An 18,977-nucleotide genomic window follows, 5' to 3' on the forward strand; every position below is an offset into this window, starting at 1 on the left:
GAGAGATCACAAGTAGGCAGAGAAGCAGGCAGAGAGAGAGGAGGAAGCAGGCTACCTGCTGAGCAGAGAGCCCGATGCGGGACTCGATCCCAAGACCCTGAGATCATCATGACCTGAGCTGAAGGCAGAGGCTTAACCCACTGAGCCACCCAGGCGCCGCCAGGATTCTTTTTAATACAACTATCTGCCCTAGAAATCCCTGGTTCTTTAAGTCCCGTAGAGCCAAGACATTTTGACTGACCTTAAAGGAAAAGTGTTTTCTTTTTTCCTTTCTTTTCTTACTTCCTTTCTTCCTTTCTTTTTTTTTTTAAATGGTTTTATTTATTTGTCAGCGAGAGAGAACACAAGCAGAGGAAGCAGGAGGCAGAGGGAGAAGCAAGTCCCTGCTGAGCAAGGAGCCTGTTGTGGGACTCCAGCCCAGGACCTGGGAATCATGACCTGAGCTTCATGAAGCAGACGCTTGACCTACTGAGCCACCCAGGTGCCCCAGATAAGTGTTTTCAGCAGACTTTGAACCAAAAGGGACCATAGGGAATGACATTGGGTTGAGATACCATGTCCTTGTTGATGAAGTACTACGTGGTTGAAGCTTAGAAGAAATGACAAAAGATAACAATGGGTTGTAGGGTACAGACCTAGATAGGAGATGTAGGCTTAGGATAGATTCTGAAAGATCCTGCCTTAGTGAAGAGATTGAACATTACCTCTGAGCCAGTAATTCTCAAATGCTGCTGCACATCAGAGCCCACATTAGAACTCCCTCCTCACCCTCCCCACCTAACCCCAGAAATTCAGATTTAATTTGTATGGGGTAGGACTCAAGTTCATAATTTTTATTTTAATTTTCTGTCTTTTTTTTTAAGATTATTTATTTATTTATGTGACAGATTGAGAGCACGTGCACACAGGCAGGGAAGAAGCAGAGGGAGAGGAAGGATTGATATGGGGCTTGATCCCAGGACTCTGGGATCATGACCTGAGCTACAGGCAGATGTTTAACTTACTGAACCACTCATGTGCCCCAAGCTCATATTTCTTAAGATGCTCCGCAAGTAGACTTTGCTTCTAGCCATGACAGTGTATCTGGTACTAGACTTATCTTCCCTCTCCGAACAATGAAAAAATTAGACAAAGTACATGAAACTATTGTTTTTGGATATTGAGTAACAGGAAGTACAGGTCTGTGATATCCCAAAGAAGGGAAATAAGCAAGGTAAGCTGTGTTTGCTCTGGCTTTCTGCCTAAAACACTCACACAGTGCTGGTAGGAATGGAGAATAGCACAGCCCCTTGGGGAGATAGTTTCTTCTAAAGTTGAAGATTTGATTATAAGACTTAGCATTTCCACTCCTAAGATTTACGCTAAAGGAATGAAAACATGCTTACAAAAATATTTGCACCCAAATGATCATAGAAGCTTCATTCATAATAGCCCCAAACAGGAGACAGTCCAAATGTTTGTCAAAATAGATAGCATTTTGATAAATGCACACAATGGAATACTACTCAACAGAAAAAAGGAAGATATTATGGATTCACATACCATGGTTAAATCCCAAAGAATCTTGGGTAAAAGAAGCCAGATGCAGAAGAGTAAATATTGTCTGATTCAATGTATATGAAATTCCAGCACAGACAAAACTAATCTTTATGGGTAGAAAGCTGGTAGTTGCTTAAAGCTGTCTCTTCAGGGAAGGATAAGCTTGGGGAATTTGTCGGGAAAAGGTCATATGGGAGCTCTCTGAGGTGATGGAAATGTTTTATATTTTGTGCTGATTACACAGGTATACACATTGTTAAAAACACAATGAATTATATATTAACAATAGGTATCTTTTTTTATGTGTAAATTATACACTTATAAAGTTGATTGGAAAAAAAAATCATCCCAGATAATTTTTTTGTGCAGCTATGGTTGAGAACTACTGATCTAAGCCACCTGGAAGCCATTAAAGGATCTGTGATTTAGAAAGATCACAGAGGCATCAGTGTATAGGATGGATCATTGTTAGAAAATTAGAAGGTTATTACAACATGGAGACGTGATTAGACTAAAATTTCATCAGTAGCAGTGGGTACAAAGGGAAGCAATAGTTGGTAGCGATATTAGGGTCAGACCTAATAACTGGAATATGCTGGAATCTACTGGAAAGGAGGAATAAAGAATGACATTCAGGGTTTTAGTTAGGTGGTTTGGTAAATGGCATTACCCTCAAGTCACTGAGTTAAAAGGGAGAAACAGACTTCAAAAGAAAGAAACAAATCTGTTATGGACATTTTGAATTTGAAATTTATGTGAAACTCTAGGGCAAAAAAGGCATCATGGATCAATCGCAAACGTGGGTGTGGACTTTAAGAGATTAGGAGAGAATTGTGGTGTGGAAATAGATTTGGTGTTGACTCTCAGAGATAGGAGAGTAGATGAGACTTCCAGCAGCAGTGTGAAATATGAGAAGGTATGAGGACTGACAGTACACAGAAAAGCCAACATTGAAGGATTTGATGGAGAAAGGAGAGCATTCAAAATAGACCTAAGGAATCCTCAGACAGGATGAAGGATGAAGACAAAGAGATTGGAAAAACTAGTGATGAGGAGGTTTCAAGGTTTCAAGGAGAAGACCAATTCTATCTATCTATCTATCTATCTATCTATCAATAAGATAACCAAGTAAGATTAGGACCAGAAGGTATCCACTGGATTGAAGGAAGAGGAGATTGGTGTACCAAAGGTCACTACTAATTTCATACAGAGGAAAATCCATATTTTCGTAGCTTGAGAGTGGCAGCTAGGAGAGTGAAACCCTTGTTTTCAATGTACTTAAAGTCAATGGTGTGCAAGAGGTGGCTTATACTGGCTTGTGAGAGCCCATTGTTACTTTTTCAGGAATTTTATAAGGAGTTATTAATCATAGCCATTATTGAAAAGGAAATTACATAAACCTACAATGAAATCATATGAGGAACCAATGTAATAAATACTGAAAAATCATCATTGCCTTATTATTTAAATACATTTTATTATTACCCAGGCTGTTGAGGTTATTTACATGTCTTACATCCATATGGTAGAGATACTATGTAATGACATGCTACTGCATACCTCTTCTGAACTCCAGTTGCATTCATCCACAGCATGTGGTAGCTTGAAATTTACCATGATGGCAGTATTTACACCTCAGAAATTGGCAATGCCACAAATAAAAATTTGATTTATTGCTTTATTCAGTGTCTACTCTAGGTTTAAAAATGTGATGGAAAAAGTGTTTACAATTTGGTTAAGATTTAAAAGTTTCCTGTGTCCATAGCAGTTTTATTATGAAAAGAAAAAAAAAAGAAAGTAGAAAGAAAAGACGTATTCTTGCAGTATTTGAAAACTATTAGCTGACTCAGAAAAGAAGTCGCTCATGTCCTGTCATTGAGTTACTCCAGGTGTTTGTGTTGTTTCCTATCTTGTTAATGTGAATAGAAGTAACAACTGACATTCACATGGTCACTTTGAAGTTTCTTCTCTTTTAGCTTGTGATGAAAATATAGTATCTCTTACCATTATTCTCCAAATATGCTTATAAATACCTCACTACCCCTCCATTCTCTATTCTCTATTTTCTATTCTCTCTCTCTCTCTCTTTTTAAAGATTTTATTTATTTATTTGAGAAAGAGACAGCGGTGTGACACAGAGCACAAGCAGGAGGAGAGGGAGAAGCAGACTCCTTAGGGGCTCAATCCCAGGACCCTGGGATCATGACCTGGGGGGAAGGCAGATGCTTAATGGACTGAGCCATCCAGGTGCCCCTATTTTATATTCTCGAAGTGGTTGAGGTTGGTCAAGAATCACAGCATTTATTCTAGAGGATATAAAAATCCAGGAACTTCTCTCTCACACTTGCTTCCGCATATAATATGTATTGTTTTTTGGGGTGCTTAAACTGGAAACTTATTTTTTAATACCTTCTTACACTTAGTTTTTCTTTCCATTAGACTGTACGATCATGGCGGCTACAGGCCTCTTTATCTCTAGTGCCCTAATGTAAAACTTGGAACATAATATGAATCTTCATTTTATTTTTTTTAATTTTTAAAAAGGTTTTATTTATTTGCAAGAGCGTATGAGCAGGAGGGAAGTGTAGAGGCAGAGGGAGAAGCAGACTGCCCGCTGAGCAGGGAGCTGGATGCAGGACTCGATCTCAGGACCCTGGCAAAGGCAGACACTAAAATGACTGAGCCACCCAGGAACCCAATATGTATCTTTAAAAAGTGTGTAACTGAGTGAGTGAATGAAGGAAGGACATAGGGATCCATAACTCAGACTGAGGTTTGACTATCTCCAAAGGCCATTTTCCATTCATGAAGAGTCAAGAAATAACAAGATATATCAACAAAGATCATCATGTATGGATAGGAGAGACAGAATAAAATGCAGTTCTATCTTGGACTAATAAACTGTATCCAACTGCAACTCAGCAACCTAAATGAAACATATACTTGTGTAATTTTACTCATCCTGGAACATAACTGAGGCCAAGATCTGAGGTCACTATAGTATACAGCCCCTTAAAACATTTAATCTTGGCTTTTTAAAGTTTACAAGGGGCGCCTGGGTGGCTCAGTTGGTTAAGCGGCTGCCTTTGGCTCAGGTCATGATCCCAGGGTCCTGGGATCCAGCTCTGCATTGGGCTCTCCACTCAGTGGAGAGTCTGTTTCTCCCTCTCTCTCGGCCTGCCGCTCTGCCTACTGTGCTCTTTCTCTCTGCCACATAAACAAATAAAATCTTTAAAAAAAGCTAAAGTTTACAAAATGCGCAACATTCACAGTTGCTCTTTAAGCAATGGACACTGACCTTCTGTGTTAGTATTTGTCTTTATTCAACAGAATTAATTAACGACCAGAGAAATAAGAATTTCTTTGTATCACCTAGCTATTAGGTAGCAGATCTAGGTTTTAAATTCAGGTCTTTAGACTCAAAAGTATATGCATATACTTTCCTTTATACCATCTGTGTGTCTCCTGGGAGGTTGTTTTGTTTGTTTGTTTGTTTTTGCAGATTGTTCTCTTATGGAAATAACCCCAGAGTACTTCTTGGCACTCTCTGCTTTCCGACCATTCCTTTTGAGCTTCCCCTAACATTTTACCTTCTGTTCACCATCTAAATACTGGTGTTCCCTCAAGTTCTATCATCAGCTCTCTTACTTTCTTGGTGTTTATGCTTTCACTATTCAATGTCACAGTATCATACATATGATTATACACAGAAAATCCTCATTATTTGCAATAGTTATGTTCTATAACATTGCCAAGAATATGGGATTGTTTCATTGCTCCTAGAGGAAACTCAAGATCAGGGTCCTGTAAGCTTCTGATTACATATTCTTCAACCAATTGATATGTAACCTTGTTTTCTGTTACTGTTAAAAGACACCTTATTTATTTATTTTTAAAGATTTTATTTATTTATTTGACAGAGGGAGATCACAAGCAGGCAGAGAAGCAGGCAGAGAGAGAGGAGGAAGCAGGCTTGATCCCAGGACCCTGGGATTATGACCTGAGCTGAAGGCAGAGGCTTTAACCCACTGAGCCACCCAGGCGCCCCAAAAGACACCTTATTTAATATATATTGTTGACTCTTTTACATTGAACTCACAGACAGCAACACCATATCTCATGCCTGAATGAAGCTCTTCTAACTCATGTTATTTCTTCCATAAGGCAGATTATATAACCTTATTGTACTTCTGAACTTGGACTTAGGAATAGCAGTTCTGCATTATGGCTGCATTTTCAACAGCAAAATCACCAATAAAATGCACAAAAATGCAAAAAATGTGGCACTGAAGAGGCCATGCAAAAGACATTTGTTTACAGTGTAAGAGCTGAAACAAGAAGGCAGAGCATTGCCTTGTTTGTCCTCAGCTGGGAACATGCTCATTGGGCAGTTCAAATATTTTGCTTCTGTGTGCATGTCTGCCAATGACCACAAAAGCCCCATGTGTATTGATTTTTACCAAGTAGGTAAATTTATAAGTATGGAAATATGAATAGAGGATTGCTTATATTTAAACTTTTTAAGTCTACTTTTCCAATATCTAATTCTTTCCATTACCCGAGACCTGCATTTCCAATTATCAACTGTAATTTTCAATTGGAAGTCTCAAAAGCATTGCATCTCAGACCAAAACCTCTCTTATTTCCCTCTTTTAAAGATTCCTTACTATTTTAGCATTTACTATATTACCATTTAGCAAAAGCTACAAATGGGAGTCATTTTAATTCTTCTTTGTTTTACTCACACCATTTATTGTTTACCAAATCTTTTGATTTCACCTCCAGAATATCTTTTGAGCATGTCTTCTCCTTTTCACCCTTACTTCCATTGAAATGATTCAAATTTTTCCTTTTTATTGAGGGATAACTGACAAATAAAATTGTAAGATATTTAAAGTGTACAATGTAATGACTTGATGTATGTATACATTGTGAACAGATTACCCACATTGGGTTAATTAACACACCCATTACCTCAGATATTTACATATATACATATATATATTTTATATATATGGCAAGAATGTTTAAGTTCTACTTTCTTAGCAAATTTTAATTATACAAATTTATCAACAATATTCAGTACGTTATGCATTCAAGCCTCAGACCTTATTTATCTTATGGCTCTAAGTTTGTACCTTTTACCAATCTCTGTATGACAACCACTTTTCTACTTCCTATTTCTATAAGTTTAACTTTTGTTTTTAGAGTCCACATATAAGTGATAACATGCAATATTGTCTTTCTCTATTTTATTTGGCATAATGCCCTCAAGGTCCATCCATGTTGTGAATGGCAGAATTTCCTTTTCTTTTAAGAGTGAAGAAAGGTCCATGAACGCCAAGACAGGACAGTAGAACTCATCCAATGAAAAGAATAAAAAGAAAAAAGAATGAAAAAGGGTGAAGATAGCATAAGGGAATTTTGGGACACCATCCTACTGACCAATGTATGTAATTATACAGGCCCCTCGAAGAATCATTATTTCTTTGAATAGGCCTATTTCCTTGGCCAAAGCAAATCATCTGTCCATGCCCAACTCAAAGAATTGGGGAAGCACAATCCTACAGTGTACTTTGAAAGACGAGAGCTAGAATCTCAGTGAGTAGCACTAATTCAATGTGATTTACAAATTAAGAACAGGGGAGTATTAAGGATGTTTCCTGCACTGGTCCTAGCACTGAATAGTCTCTTTCATCTAACTCTAACATTGTGACAAAGATACTATAGAGCTGTTGGTTCTTCACCCTCCCAGAAGCTTCCTAAATGAAATTTGAAACTAGCTACCATATGTAGAGGACAGGCAGAGACCAAAGAGAAGGGTCCCTCCAGGCACTTTTAATAAACAAAGGGAACTTACATAAAAGGCTTGTGCTGGGCGGTAGCAAGAGGAGTGGATTCCAGCACCCACCATCCAAATCTTGGAAGTTTGTAAAAAGGCCTTAACTGGTTTCATGCAGGTGTTATCAATACCATCATTATCTCAAGCAGCCTATGGGATCAGGAGGGGCAAGCAGAACTATTTCCTAGTACAGGGAATGGGTGAGGAGGAGCTGAGTGCAAGGGAGACCTGCTCTCAGGTCAATTGGTGGTCACATCTTTTTTTTTTTTTTTAAACTCCAGTGCAATTAACACACAGTGTGATATTCATTTTAGGTGTACAATATAGTGATTCAACAATTCCATATATTACTCAGTGCTTTTTAAGATAAGCATATTCTTCTTAATTCCCTTCACCTATTTCATTCATCCTTCCATCCATCTCCCCTCTGACAAACATCAGGTTGTTCTCTATAGCTCAGTTTATTTTTTTCTTTGTGTCTCTCTCTCCCTTTTTTCCCTTTGTTCATTTTGTTTTGTTTCTTGAATTCCACAGATGAATGATATCATATGCTATTTGTCTTTCTCTGACTTATTTCACTTAGCCTTATACTCTCTAGCTCCATCCATGTTGTTGCAAATGACAAGATTTTATTCTTTTAAAGTCTGAATAATATTCCATTGTGTATATATGTATATGTATATGTATATATATATACACAATGGAATATTATATGTATATATATACATATATATATATATACATATACATATATATATATATCAATGGACACAGGTTGCTTCCATAATTTGGCTATCGTAAATGAGGCTGCAATAAATAAAGGAGTGCATATATCCCTTTGGATTAATGTTCTTGTATTCTTTGGGTAAATACCGGGAGTGTGATTGCTGAATCATAGTATAGTTCCATTTTAAATTTTTTGATGAGACTCCATACTCTTCCAGAGTTGGCTGTGCCAGTTTGCATTCCCACCAACAGAGGAAGAGCATTATTTTTTCTCCACATCCTAGCCGATGCTTATTGTTTCTTATGTTTTTCATTTTTGCCATTTTGGTAGGTGTGAGGTGATATCTCATTGTGGTTTTGATCTGGATTTCGCTCATGACGAATGATGTTGAGCATCATGTCCATTGGCCATCTGGTTGTCTTCTATGGAGAAATGTCTGTTCATGTCTTCTGCCCATTTTAAAATTGGATTGTGTGTGTGTGTGTTGAGCTGTATAAGTTCTTCATATATTTTGGATACTAACCCTTTGTTGGATGTATCACTTGCAAATATCTGCCAGTTGTCATGTTTTTTTGGATGACCTCTCCTAAAAATAATCAACTAGGAAATGTAACTAAGAAAAAGATACTTAGTAAATTGGGGTAACCATCACTGCAAGTTTCCCAGAAAACTGTTCTCTTTTACTTCTAAAAGCCCTGAGGTTTTCCCTTCATCACAGCAGTGAAAGATGTTAGAACTGTTCTCAGTTAGTGGTTTCAGGATTATGCAAACATTACATCAGTCTTAATATGGACTTTGCAGTATCTATTTTGTCTGTTCAGAGGTATTTTCTCCATTTTTTGCTTACCTCCCTGTTCTCACTTGCGTAATATGTTACCATCTTTGTTTGTTAGTGAAGTGTTCAGACAGAGAAAAGTGACCTTATAGAGGGAGCATAAGAATAAAGGAAGAGGAGCAGCCATCAAAATTGTAGCAGCATATTTCTATCCACCTATGACTAAAAACAGAGTTATTGAGTAAATGCACACAGGATTTAGATGCCTGGTTGAAACTAGGCAGGTAGCCTTCAATAAAGGAAGTCATTCTAATATGACAAGATGACACAGAAAAGGATGACCCAGAGAGATCAGTGTCAGAATTGTGTAAGACCAGGGGAGGTCTCAGACCTTAGCCTTGACTGGAGGTTTATTGTCAGTCCTATTGATCAAGCCCCTGACATTTTAGCATCCCATGTGCAGTCCACCTACTAAAGGGGGACCTTCAGAGTGTGGAGAGACTTTGGTGGCCCCTGAGTCATGGAAAGCAACACAAGGTCTGAAGTCACCCTGAACACCCGGAACCTCTGTCAGCAAGCTACACATATGTCTTCATTTCCTGTGCTGGGAAAACACTGACTTAACAGCATTGCTTTTGACTCTTTCAACCACTTCAGCAGTATTGACTCAGAGGCCTTTGAGCATTATGGATTTCTGTAGCTCTCTAGCAAAGGACCAGGGTGGTAATGTTGGGTTCCTCCATTCAGTCACCTCCAGAGCCTCCAATTACCCAGCAGATAGAATTCAGCATCTTCACCATTTTCTTCAATAGGACCTACAAATCTGCTCTCCAGGGAAGGGTTCTGCATTTCAGATTGCCCCAAATGAACACTTTACTTAACATGTATTTTCTGTGGTCCCTACTTTTTACCATCTTTCACCATCCTCAGGGGGAGGATGGAATTTCTTTCTTTCCAATTCCCAAATGCAAACTCCCCATCCTTCATCAATCAGAACAAATATTTGGAAAACAATTATTAATGAGCAGTCTCTTGGGGTTCAATCTGCCACTCCAAAGTCTTACAGAGATCTTTCTTTTAACAAGGGCCCTGCAAATTCTGGTGAATACAATCAGCTTCATCTTTTTGGATTATGCATTTTTGGTCATGCAAGGATCTTTTGAGATTATATTCTGATTATTCTTGGCTTTATGAGATGTTTCTTGGCCTATGAAGAAGTGCTCCTGGGGTACCTGGGTAGCTCAGTTGGTTAAGTGACTGCCTTTGGCGCAGGTCATGATGCTGGAGTCCCAGAATCTAGTCCCGAATCAGAGTCCCTGCTCTGTGGGGAGTCTGATTCTCCCTCTGACCTTCTCCCTCTCGTACTCTCTTTTTGTCATTCTCTCCCTCTCGAATAAATAAATAAAATCTTTAAAAAGAGAGAGAGAAAAAAAAGGTTCTGCTTTTTAAAAAAAAACCCCAAACAAAACAAGCACATGCAATGCAAAAAATGTCCACTAGAGGGAGCACCAGCACACAAGCTTGCCTGTAATTTGAAACTCCCAATTGTGGCTTCATGTTCCTCCCTATCTGGACTGAACTGAGAAGGTGAAATTTTCAGGGATAAAGTGTTATATAAAATATACATAAGAGAAGATTAAACATATTGCTGTGATTGTTTTTCTATAGAAATATAAAGCTGAATTTGGTGGGGAGAGAGAGTTGAATTGGTGATGTTAAATTTGCAGTCATTGTTTCCATTCATTGAAAAATAACCTGGGGAAAAAGTTTAAAAACAATTATTTAGGAGGTTCCTTAAAAGATGAAGTGTAGAAATACCAAATGACTCAATAATTCCATTACTGATTGTTTACGCAAAGAAAATGAAAACACTAATTAAAAAAGACATATGTACTCCTGTGTCTATTACAGTGTTATTAACGATAGTCAAGATATGGGGAAAAGATTTCCATTTGTAAGAAATATACATATATATGAATATTACTCAGCCATGAGAAAGGAATAGATCCTTTTTTTCTTCAAAAAGGATGAGATTTTGACATTTGCAACAACATGGATGGAAGTAGACGACATCCTAAGTGAATCAAGTCAGACAAAGACAAATACCATCTGATTTCACTCATATGTGGAATCTAAAAAAAAATAAAAAACCAAAAAATCACAAATGAATAAACAAATAAACAAAATGCAGAAGAAGACCCATAAATACAAAGAATAGACTAGTGATTGTCAGAGGGGGTGTGAAGGGGGGAAGGGCAAAATGGGTGAAGGGGAGAGGAAGATATGGGCTTCCAGCTATGGAATGAATAAATCAACAAATCATAGGAATAAAAGGCACAACATAGGGAATACAGTCAATGATATTGCAATAGTGTTATATGGTGGCAGATGGTAGCTACACTTGTGAGCATAGCATAACGCAGAGGAGTTGAATCACTATGTCATATACTTGAAACTAGTGTGTCTGTTATATTCATAGAAATTGAAAAAACTATTTAAAGCATCTAGGGTAACCAAATTTTATTAATTGATTTTATTGCAAACTTTAGCCAAGCTATTCTTTAAACCTTCATCTTTTGTGGAAAGCACTCCCTCTAGAGATTTAACACCTATTCAATGGTTTTTCTTTCTCATTGCCTCAAGCTCTTCCCAGCTCCTGCCCTTCACCTCTCTTCCTTGGCCCCATGACAAATATGTCAACTCACCGCTATCAGCAATTAGGACCAGAATTAGGGCAGTAAGTGTGAAAAACAAGAATGCAATAAATAAAATTTCACCCTAAATTCCTACGACAACACCAAGGATCCTCCCAAACTAGAGAAGTAAATCTGATCTGAGTATGCATTTCGTAGAATCCCATAAATCATTCTTCATTCTTCATAACTGGGGAGCTCAGGGGTTAGTAATTACTTCATGCCATTATGCTAAGTGAAATAATCCAGAGAAAGACAAATACTGCATGGTATCATTTGTATAAGGAATCTTAAAAAAAAAAAAAAAAAGTCAGACTCCTAGAAACAGAGAGTAGATGGTGGTTGCCAGGTGCTGGGGTAGGGGAAATGGATAGAAGGTATAAACAGTACAAACTGAGTTGCACGCTGAATAAAGTCTGAGGCTCTAATGCATTGCATGGTGACCTTAGTTGATAATACTACATTGCATAACTGAAATTTACTAGGAGAGTAGCTGTTAAGTGTCCTCTGTCTCCTTAAAGAGGAAAATATGGGAGGTGATGAATGTGTTAACTTAATTGTGGGGATCCTTTTACTATATATATCACATACACTTCAAATATCTCACTTTTTTTGTTAATTACATCTCAATGAAGATTTAGAATCAAACAAAAATTCATGTCAGAACACAAACTCTGAGAGTTCTGAACCTTAAAGATACCTGAGTACCTTATAAACTAAAGAGAAGCGTAAGGAAGTAACTATTTTTGTTTCAGGAGGTTCTTTCACTTTCCAAAAGGGTATTTTCTGTGCATCTTTTAAATAAAAATGTTTTCTAGAATGTTTATACATGTATAGAATGTTTATAAACTTTGTGCAATTTTTTACGAATTTAAATGCTAAAGTGGAGATACTGTGTAAATATTTTTGTATTGTAAATAATCATATTCCTTTTAAGGCACTTATCTAGCTTGTTCTAAGTCTGCATGAATACATCATGAATGTTAGATTGATGCGTCCTGAACCCCATCCTTCAAAACACTGAAGACCTGGAGGATACACATCTGCCCATACCCTACGTCCAAGACAATTTGGATCCTTAACCAAATGTGCTTCAGTTTGTTTGTTTTCGAAGGAGACCAGAAGGAGACCAACTTTACCTGCAGATAGATTAGAGTGGCTTGTCATTCAAGGAAGGCATTTACTGACTCTGACCCGGAACAGAGGTCACTGGATTGACAGCTGTTGCCCAAGCTTGGCCTCTCTGGTTCTCTTTCTTGGGATATGGAGTCGGATTCGGATCTGTAGGTTAGACTGCCCCAGGGCTGGAATTAAAACGAGCAAAGCATGGGGCAGCCATTTTCTGCCAGGGGGATAAGGAGTCAGGAGAAACGGCTGCGCAGAGAGAAACAAAAGAAAAAAACCAGACCTCCACAGAGAAGCAGAGGTGACGAGGACGCACCTTCTGGCTTTCTGATGTCTGTCACTGCCTGTCCTCTGACTGGCTAGTAACTTCCCAACTTCACGTCAGGACCTTTGCGTTTATCATGCTATCACATTCTCACAGCCTTGTGAGGTAGGGCACCCACTAACAAACGTGCTCAGAGAGGGTGAAATACGTGGCCACGTTTGCCCAGTTGAAGAGACAGATTTGACCGGAAGTCTCCTGGCGGCTGACACCCATGCTGTCTTCCGGCTCCTGTATTCACACGGCGCGGCCTGTACTCCTCAAGTTATAGTCACACAGCGCAGGGCCTGTATTCCTCAAGTTATAGTCACACAGCGCACGGCCTGTATTCCTCTAGTTATAGTCACACAGCGCGGCCTGTATTCCTCTAGTTATAGTCACACAGCGCGGCCTGTATTCCTCTAGTTATAGTCACACAGCGCGGCCTGTATTCCTCTAGTTATAGTCACACAGCGCGGCCTGTATTTCTCAAGTTGCGCCGGCTTCCCTGCAGCACAGCCGGGGTCCTGAGCGGATCTGAGAGGAGCCAGAGCAGGAAATGGTGAGGGTGCAGGGGCCAGCGAAGGAAGGCCAGAGCCGGGGCGGGGGGTGGGGGGTGGGGGTGGGGGTGGTGAGAACATGGAGGGAGGCCTGAGGAAAATGCTCTCCTATTTGAAGATTTTATTTATTTACTTGACAGAGAGAAATCACAAGTAGATGGAGAGGCAGGCAGAGAGAGCGAGGGAAGCAGGCTCCCTGCTGAGCAGAGAGCCCGATGCGGGCCTCGATCCCAGGACCCTGAGATCATGACCTGAGCCGAAGGCAGTGGCTTAACCCACTGAGCCACCCAGGCGCCCATCTCCTATTTGATCCGTCTATTTTTTTCATTATGTATCAACCCTCCTTCTCCATAGGGGACATCCCAAGCATACATCCCTGAGATAATTTCTGGGACAGAAGAGGCACAGATGTCCCGCCAGGTTACTACTCCCTCAGCACGAGGGGACCTGGGGCTCCCAGATGGTCTCTTTTGCAAGGGTGCCTGACCAGGGTGGGGCCTGATACAGGCCCAGCAAAGAAGCAGCAGGCCAGATTGATGAAGGAGCAAGAAGGATGGCATGGTGGCATTATGCTGTCTGTCTGTCTGTCTGCTTCTGTAGGCTGACCACAAAATCTCCGGTGGGCGTGGAGGGGGAGCTTGGCCGGAGCTGGCGTTCCAGATGCCCAAAGCACTCGAGGCGTGATAAGCGGAGCAGATTGGGGGCTGGGATAGGCAAAGGCTTTTGGTTTGTGCAAGGATCCCCAATTTTTTTTTTTTTTCTAAAGATTTTATTTATTTATTTGACAGCGAGAGATCACAAGTAGGCAGAGAGGTAGGCAGAGAGAGAGGAAGGGAAGGAAGCAGGCTCCCTGCCGAGCAGAGAGCCCGACCCGGGACTCGATCCCAGGACCCCGAGATCATGACCCCAGCCGAAGGCAGCGGCTTAACCCACTGAGCCACCCAGGCGCCCCAGGATCCCCAATTTTTATCTCCATAACGTTATTATGATTATTGTAAAATTTTGGACATAGGAGCTTCATTACCTGCTAGACCATCTAGACAGAAATATGTGGTAAATGAATGGAAACAAAAGTCACAAACTTAGGAGAGAGGCAGGCAGTTTTAGACCAGTTTAGTGTAGACATTCACCAGACTGGACTGCTGCTGTTTTTGTTTGTTTGTTTTTTTTTTTTTTTTTTTTTTTAAAGATTTTATTTATTTATTTGAGAGAGAGAGACAGTGAGAGAGAGCATGAGCGAGGAGAAGGTCAGAGGGAGAAGCAGACTCCCCATGGAGCTGGGAGCCTGATGTGGGATTCGATCCTGGGACTCCAGGATCATGACCTGAGCCGAAGGCAGTCGTCCAAACAACTGAGCCACCCAGGCATCCTGTTTGTTTGTTTTTTAAAGATTTTATTTATTTGACAGAGAGAGATCACAAGTAGGCAGAGAGGCAGGCAGAGAGAGAGGAGGAAGCAGGCTCCCTGCTTGAGCAGAGAGCCCGATGCGGGACTGGATTCCAGGACCCCTGGTCCTGAGCCGAAGGCAGTGGCTTAACCCACTGAGCCACCCAGGCGCCCCTGCTGCTGTTTTTTTAACAGTCAACATAAAACTTTTTGCCATGAGCAAAATAATATAATTGACTCTCAGAACTGTCAAATTATTTTTTTAAACACGATTTTATTTTTTTCACATTACTTTAGGTATCAGATTTTCTTTGGCAAATTTACCCCGCATACCAGATTTTCATCTTAGAGCCTTGTTTATATTTACATAAGTGATGTTCACCTATACCTTTCTCTAATTCCTAATGGTTTATATCTTCTTTTTCAAATGTGTATCTTTTAAGTTGTCCTTCTCGAAGACATTTGGAGGAAAAATTATGAATGAAACACCTATACCTTCTTCTTCATTTCCGTCATAGGGTGGCATCTTAACTGTCTAACCCACAGCGCCCCATCAGCTGAGGGAAGCTGGATTTCTTGTTCTTCTCAGACACAGTTGGCTGCATGTCATAAAGCAACAGCTGGCTAAAGCTTCTCCACTTCCTTATTAGCAGCTGTAACCCGGTCACGGTCTGAGCCATATATTTTGACAAGTTTTAACCTCTGAAGAAGGTCTTTTTTTTTTTAACAAGCTCACCAATTTTGCTTTTTCTTCATTTAATCTTTGTTTGAGAAGACTCTCTTTTGCAAAATCCTTTTGGGGGCCGCTGCATGACCTAGTATCAAGTGACTGATATACACATGCGTTAATATTCTTAAAGGTGTTTTTGAAATATGTCCTTTCATCAAATTCATCGTATGTTTAAAATTTTCTGGATATTCCAAAAGTTTTCTCTGGTTGGAGATGCTGCTTCCTCTGAAGAAGGCTGATCATTTTCTTCATCCTCTATTGATGACATTTTGCCACAGTGTATTAGGAATTAGACCAAGATCTTATTTTCCTGAGTTGTTCTCGAAGTGTTGCCCTCACAGGTGGTTTCCTCGAACAGTTTGTGTGAGGGGGAGGTGGATTGGCACAGGCTGTGGAATGCTGGGGAAAGTGCTGAGTCTGATGGATTTTTCTATCTTGAAAATGAAATCTTGGTTTACCTCACGTAAAGAGAGCTCTACTGGATTCCACAGCCACTCCCTAGGTCCCTGCCCCATGCCAGGCATCCAGGGGCAGGACCTCAAGAAGGCGTCTATGAATATTAGTTTCCTGGCCTGCCATGACAAAGTACCACAAACTAAGTGACTTTAAAGTAACAGAAATACAGAAATTCAGAAACAGAAAAACAAATTCTTTCACAATTCTGGAGGCCAGCAGTCTGAAACCTAAGGTGTCCCAAGGGTTGGTTTCTTCTGCTGGCTGTGAGGGAGAACACATTTCCTGTTTCTCTCCCAGCTTCTGGTGATAGAATATTGTGGACCTTTGGCATTCCTTGGTCTGAGGATGCAACACTTCAACTCCTGCCTCTATATTCACATCACATTCTTCTCTGCATCCTTGGGCCTTTCTCTTTTCTGTCTCTTTTAAGGATACTATCATTGGATTTTGAGCCTACCCTGATTCAAGAGGATCTTATCTTAAACCTTGCCTTGATTACATGTGCATTATTTCAAATCAGGTCATATTCCGAGCTTCTGGATGGACATGAATTTGGCGGGGGCACTACTCAACCCAGTACACTGAATATTTTATACAGTTCTGTCTAATTGGGGCTGACATGCCTTTTTAGGACCATCCAAACCACTTTGAGGTTGACTGCTTTAGCAAGGCCCATGACTTTTTGCAAATGAAAGACTATTTAGGTTGTGAAATACTTGTTATGGAAGTGTTTGGTTAACTTGGAAATCCAGTCACATCACCAAAGAAGTTTTAACTTTACATTTATCGATGAAAGAAAAGAAGACGACGTTCCTCTGAAAACATAGACTCTCAACTATGTTAAAATTTTCACATGGTTATTAAGTAACTAAAATTTTTTGTATTGTATTCTAGTGAAAATAAAGTTTTTCATCAAACGTGCCCATCAAGAGTTAGACTAAATCATTTCTTAAAAGTCTTGATCAAAAACTACATGTAGCCATTTCAAGAATGAAAATCATATACTAGAAGTTATATTCATGATAACAAACTGAGAAACACATTAAATATTTGAAAGCAATTTTTGAAGCTTAAATTTAATATTTAATATTTTTCTAAATACTGGAAATCGTGTGTTTTTTTTTTTAAGATTTTATTTATTTATCTGAGCAAGAGAGAGAGAAAGAGAAAGAGAGAAAGTGCATGAATGAGAAGAGAGACAGAGGGGGAGGGAAAGGGACAAGCAGCCGCCCTGATGAGCGCAGAACCCAGCCCAGTGTGGGGCTCCATCTCAGGACCCTGAGATCTGGATCTGAGCCAAAATCAAAAGTCAGGCACTTAACTGACTGAGCCACCAGCTGCCCCTACAATTCTGTATTTTTACACAGATGGAATGATAATGCACATGTAATGCAAAAACTGGCTCTTTCTCTTTAAGTATAATGTTTAGTCTTCTTTTAAGTATGCACAGAACCATGTTCTTTTAAAAAATGGCTGAACAGTACTTCATATTGTATGGCTGTGTCAATGTTCTCTAATTTATTGGTATCCTTTTAGAGCATTTAATTTTCAGATTTGTTTTGTTTTGCTCTGAGGAATAATATGACGATGAATATTTGGGCAAAAATATCTGTGAAATAAATTCCTAGAGGCAGAACTGTGGTGTCAAAAGTGATGTGATTTACCCTTTAGATAGATATTGTGAAATTGCTAACAAACTTTAACACCAGTTTATTCTCTCCTGGTTTGAGAGGGAGCCCGTTTTCCTATATAGTTTCCAACAGTCTTTTAATTTGTAGTCTGAGAGTTGGAAAGTGCTATTTTCTTCTTCTTCTTTTTTTTTTTAATTATGGGTGAGAAAATAAAAGGGAGATAATGAGAAACTAGATACTTATCCTAAATAATTTGATCAGCAGTCATCTGTTGGAGAAAACCTAAGAACTCAGTAAAAATTTATTCTGAGGCAGTAGAAGAAAAATGGGAAATTGTGATAAACAATTTTGGTAGAAAAACCAACTTTGTTTTCACTTTAAGAGTGTTTTTAGCCTTTATTATAACGGACACTGACAATGAACATGGGGACTGTTGCCCTAGAAGACAAGTTACAGAATACGGATCATGGGACTGAGGACTTGTAGAAATGGAGTAGAGTCTTATATATAATTCATCTTATATTATCCTCTTATATAGAACTAGTAATGATTTTAGGCAGGTCATTAGCCCTTATGTGTCTGTTTTCACATGTGTGTAAAGTAAGGGGTTAAGACCTCAGCATCTTAACAAACCTTATGAATCTAAGAAGGGTCTTAATTCAGTAAGTATTACCATTTGATGAGGATTTCCAAAATGAAAATGTTCCAGTTCTAATTCTCCAGTAGATGGTGATATCACAACACTCAAAACAGTTATTAATCTAACTGACTGCAATTCTCCTCTCAAAAGGAGAGACATTCTGAAATGTCAGAAATATTCTTTGCCATTGTAGTAGAATTTTAATTTTACACAAAAAGTACATTTATAAAATGTATCATGCTACATTTAATGTTATACAAAAAGTGCATTCGTAAATTTTTTTATGTTACATTTAATATATTCACTTAGGGTATCAATGGATTGTTAATTGGTTCCTTTAATGTGTAAAGAAATAGAATTCCAAACACAGTTACTTCAGATGATGTGATTTGCTATCTGTCACAATTTCCGTATTTCAGTTAATTTTATAAATATTTTGGATTCAGTTAGTAGATTTATTTAATTAGAAGACTGAGGGGATACAGATTGAGCTTTGTATATCTTAATAAAACTTTATGGACATCCAGTTGGCTCAGTCAGTTCAGTGTTCGACTCTTGGTTTTGGCTCAGGT

Source organism: Mustela putorius, unplaced genomic scaffold (assembly GCF_011764305.1).
Source record: "Mustela putorius furo isolate JIRA1106 unplaced genomic scaffold, ASM1176430v1.1 tig00000151_pilon_pilon_pilon, whole genome shotgun sequence".
In the NCBI taxonomy this organism is placed as follows: Eukaryota; Metazoa; Chordata; class Mammalia; order Carnivora; family Mustelidae; genus Mustela; species Mustela putorius.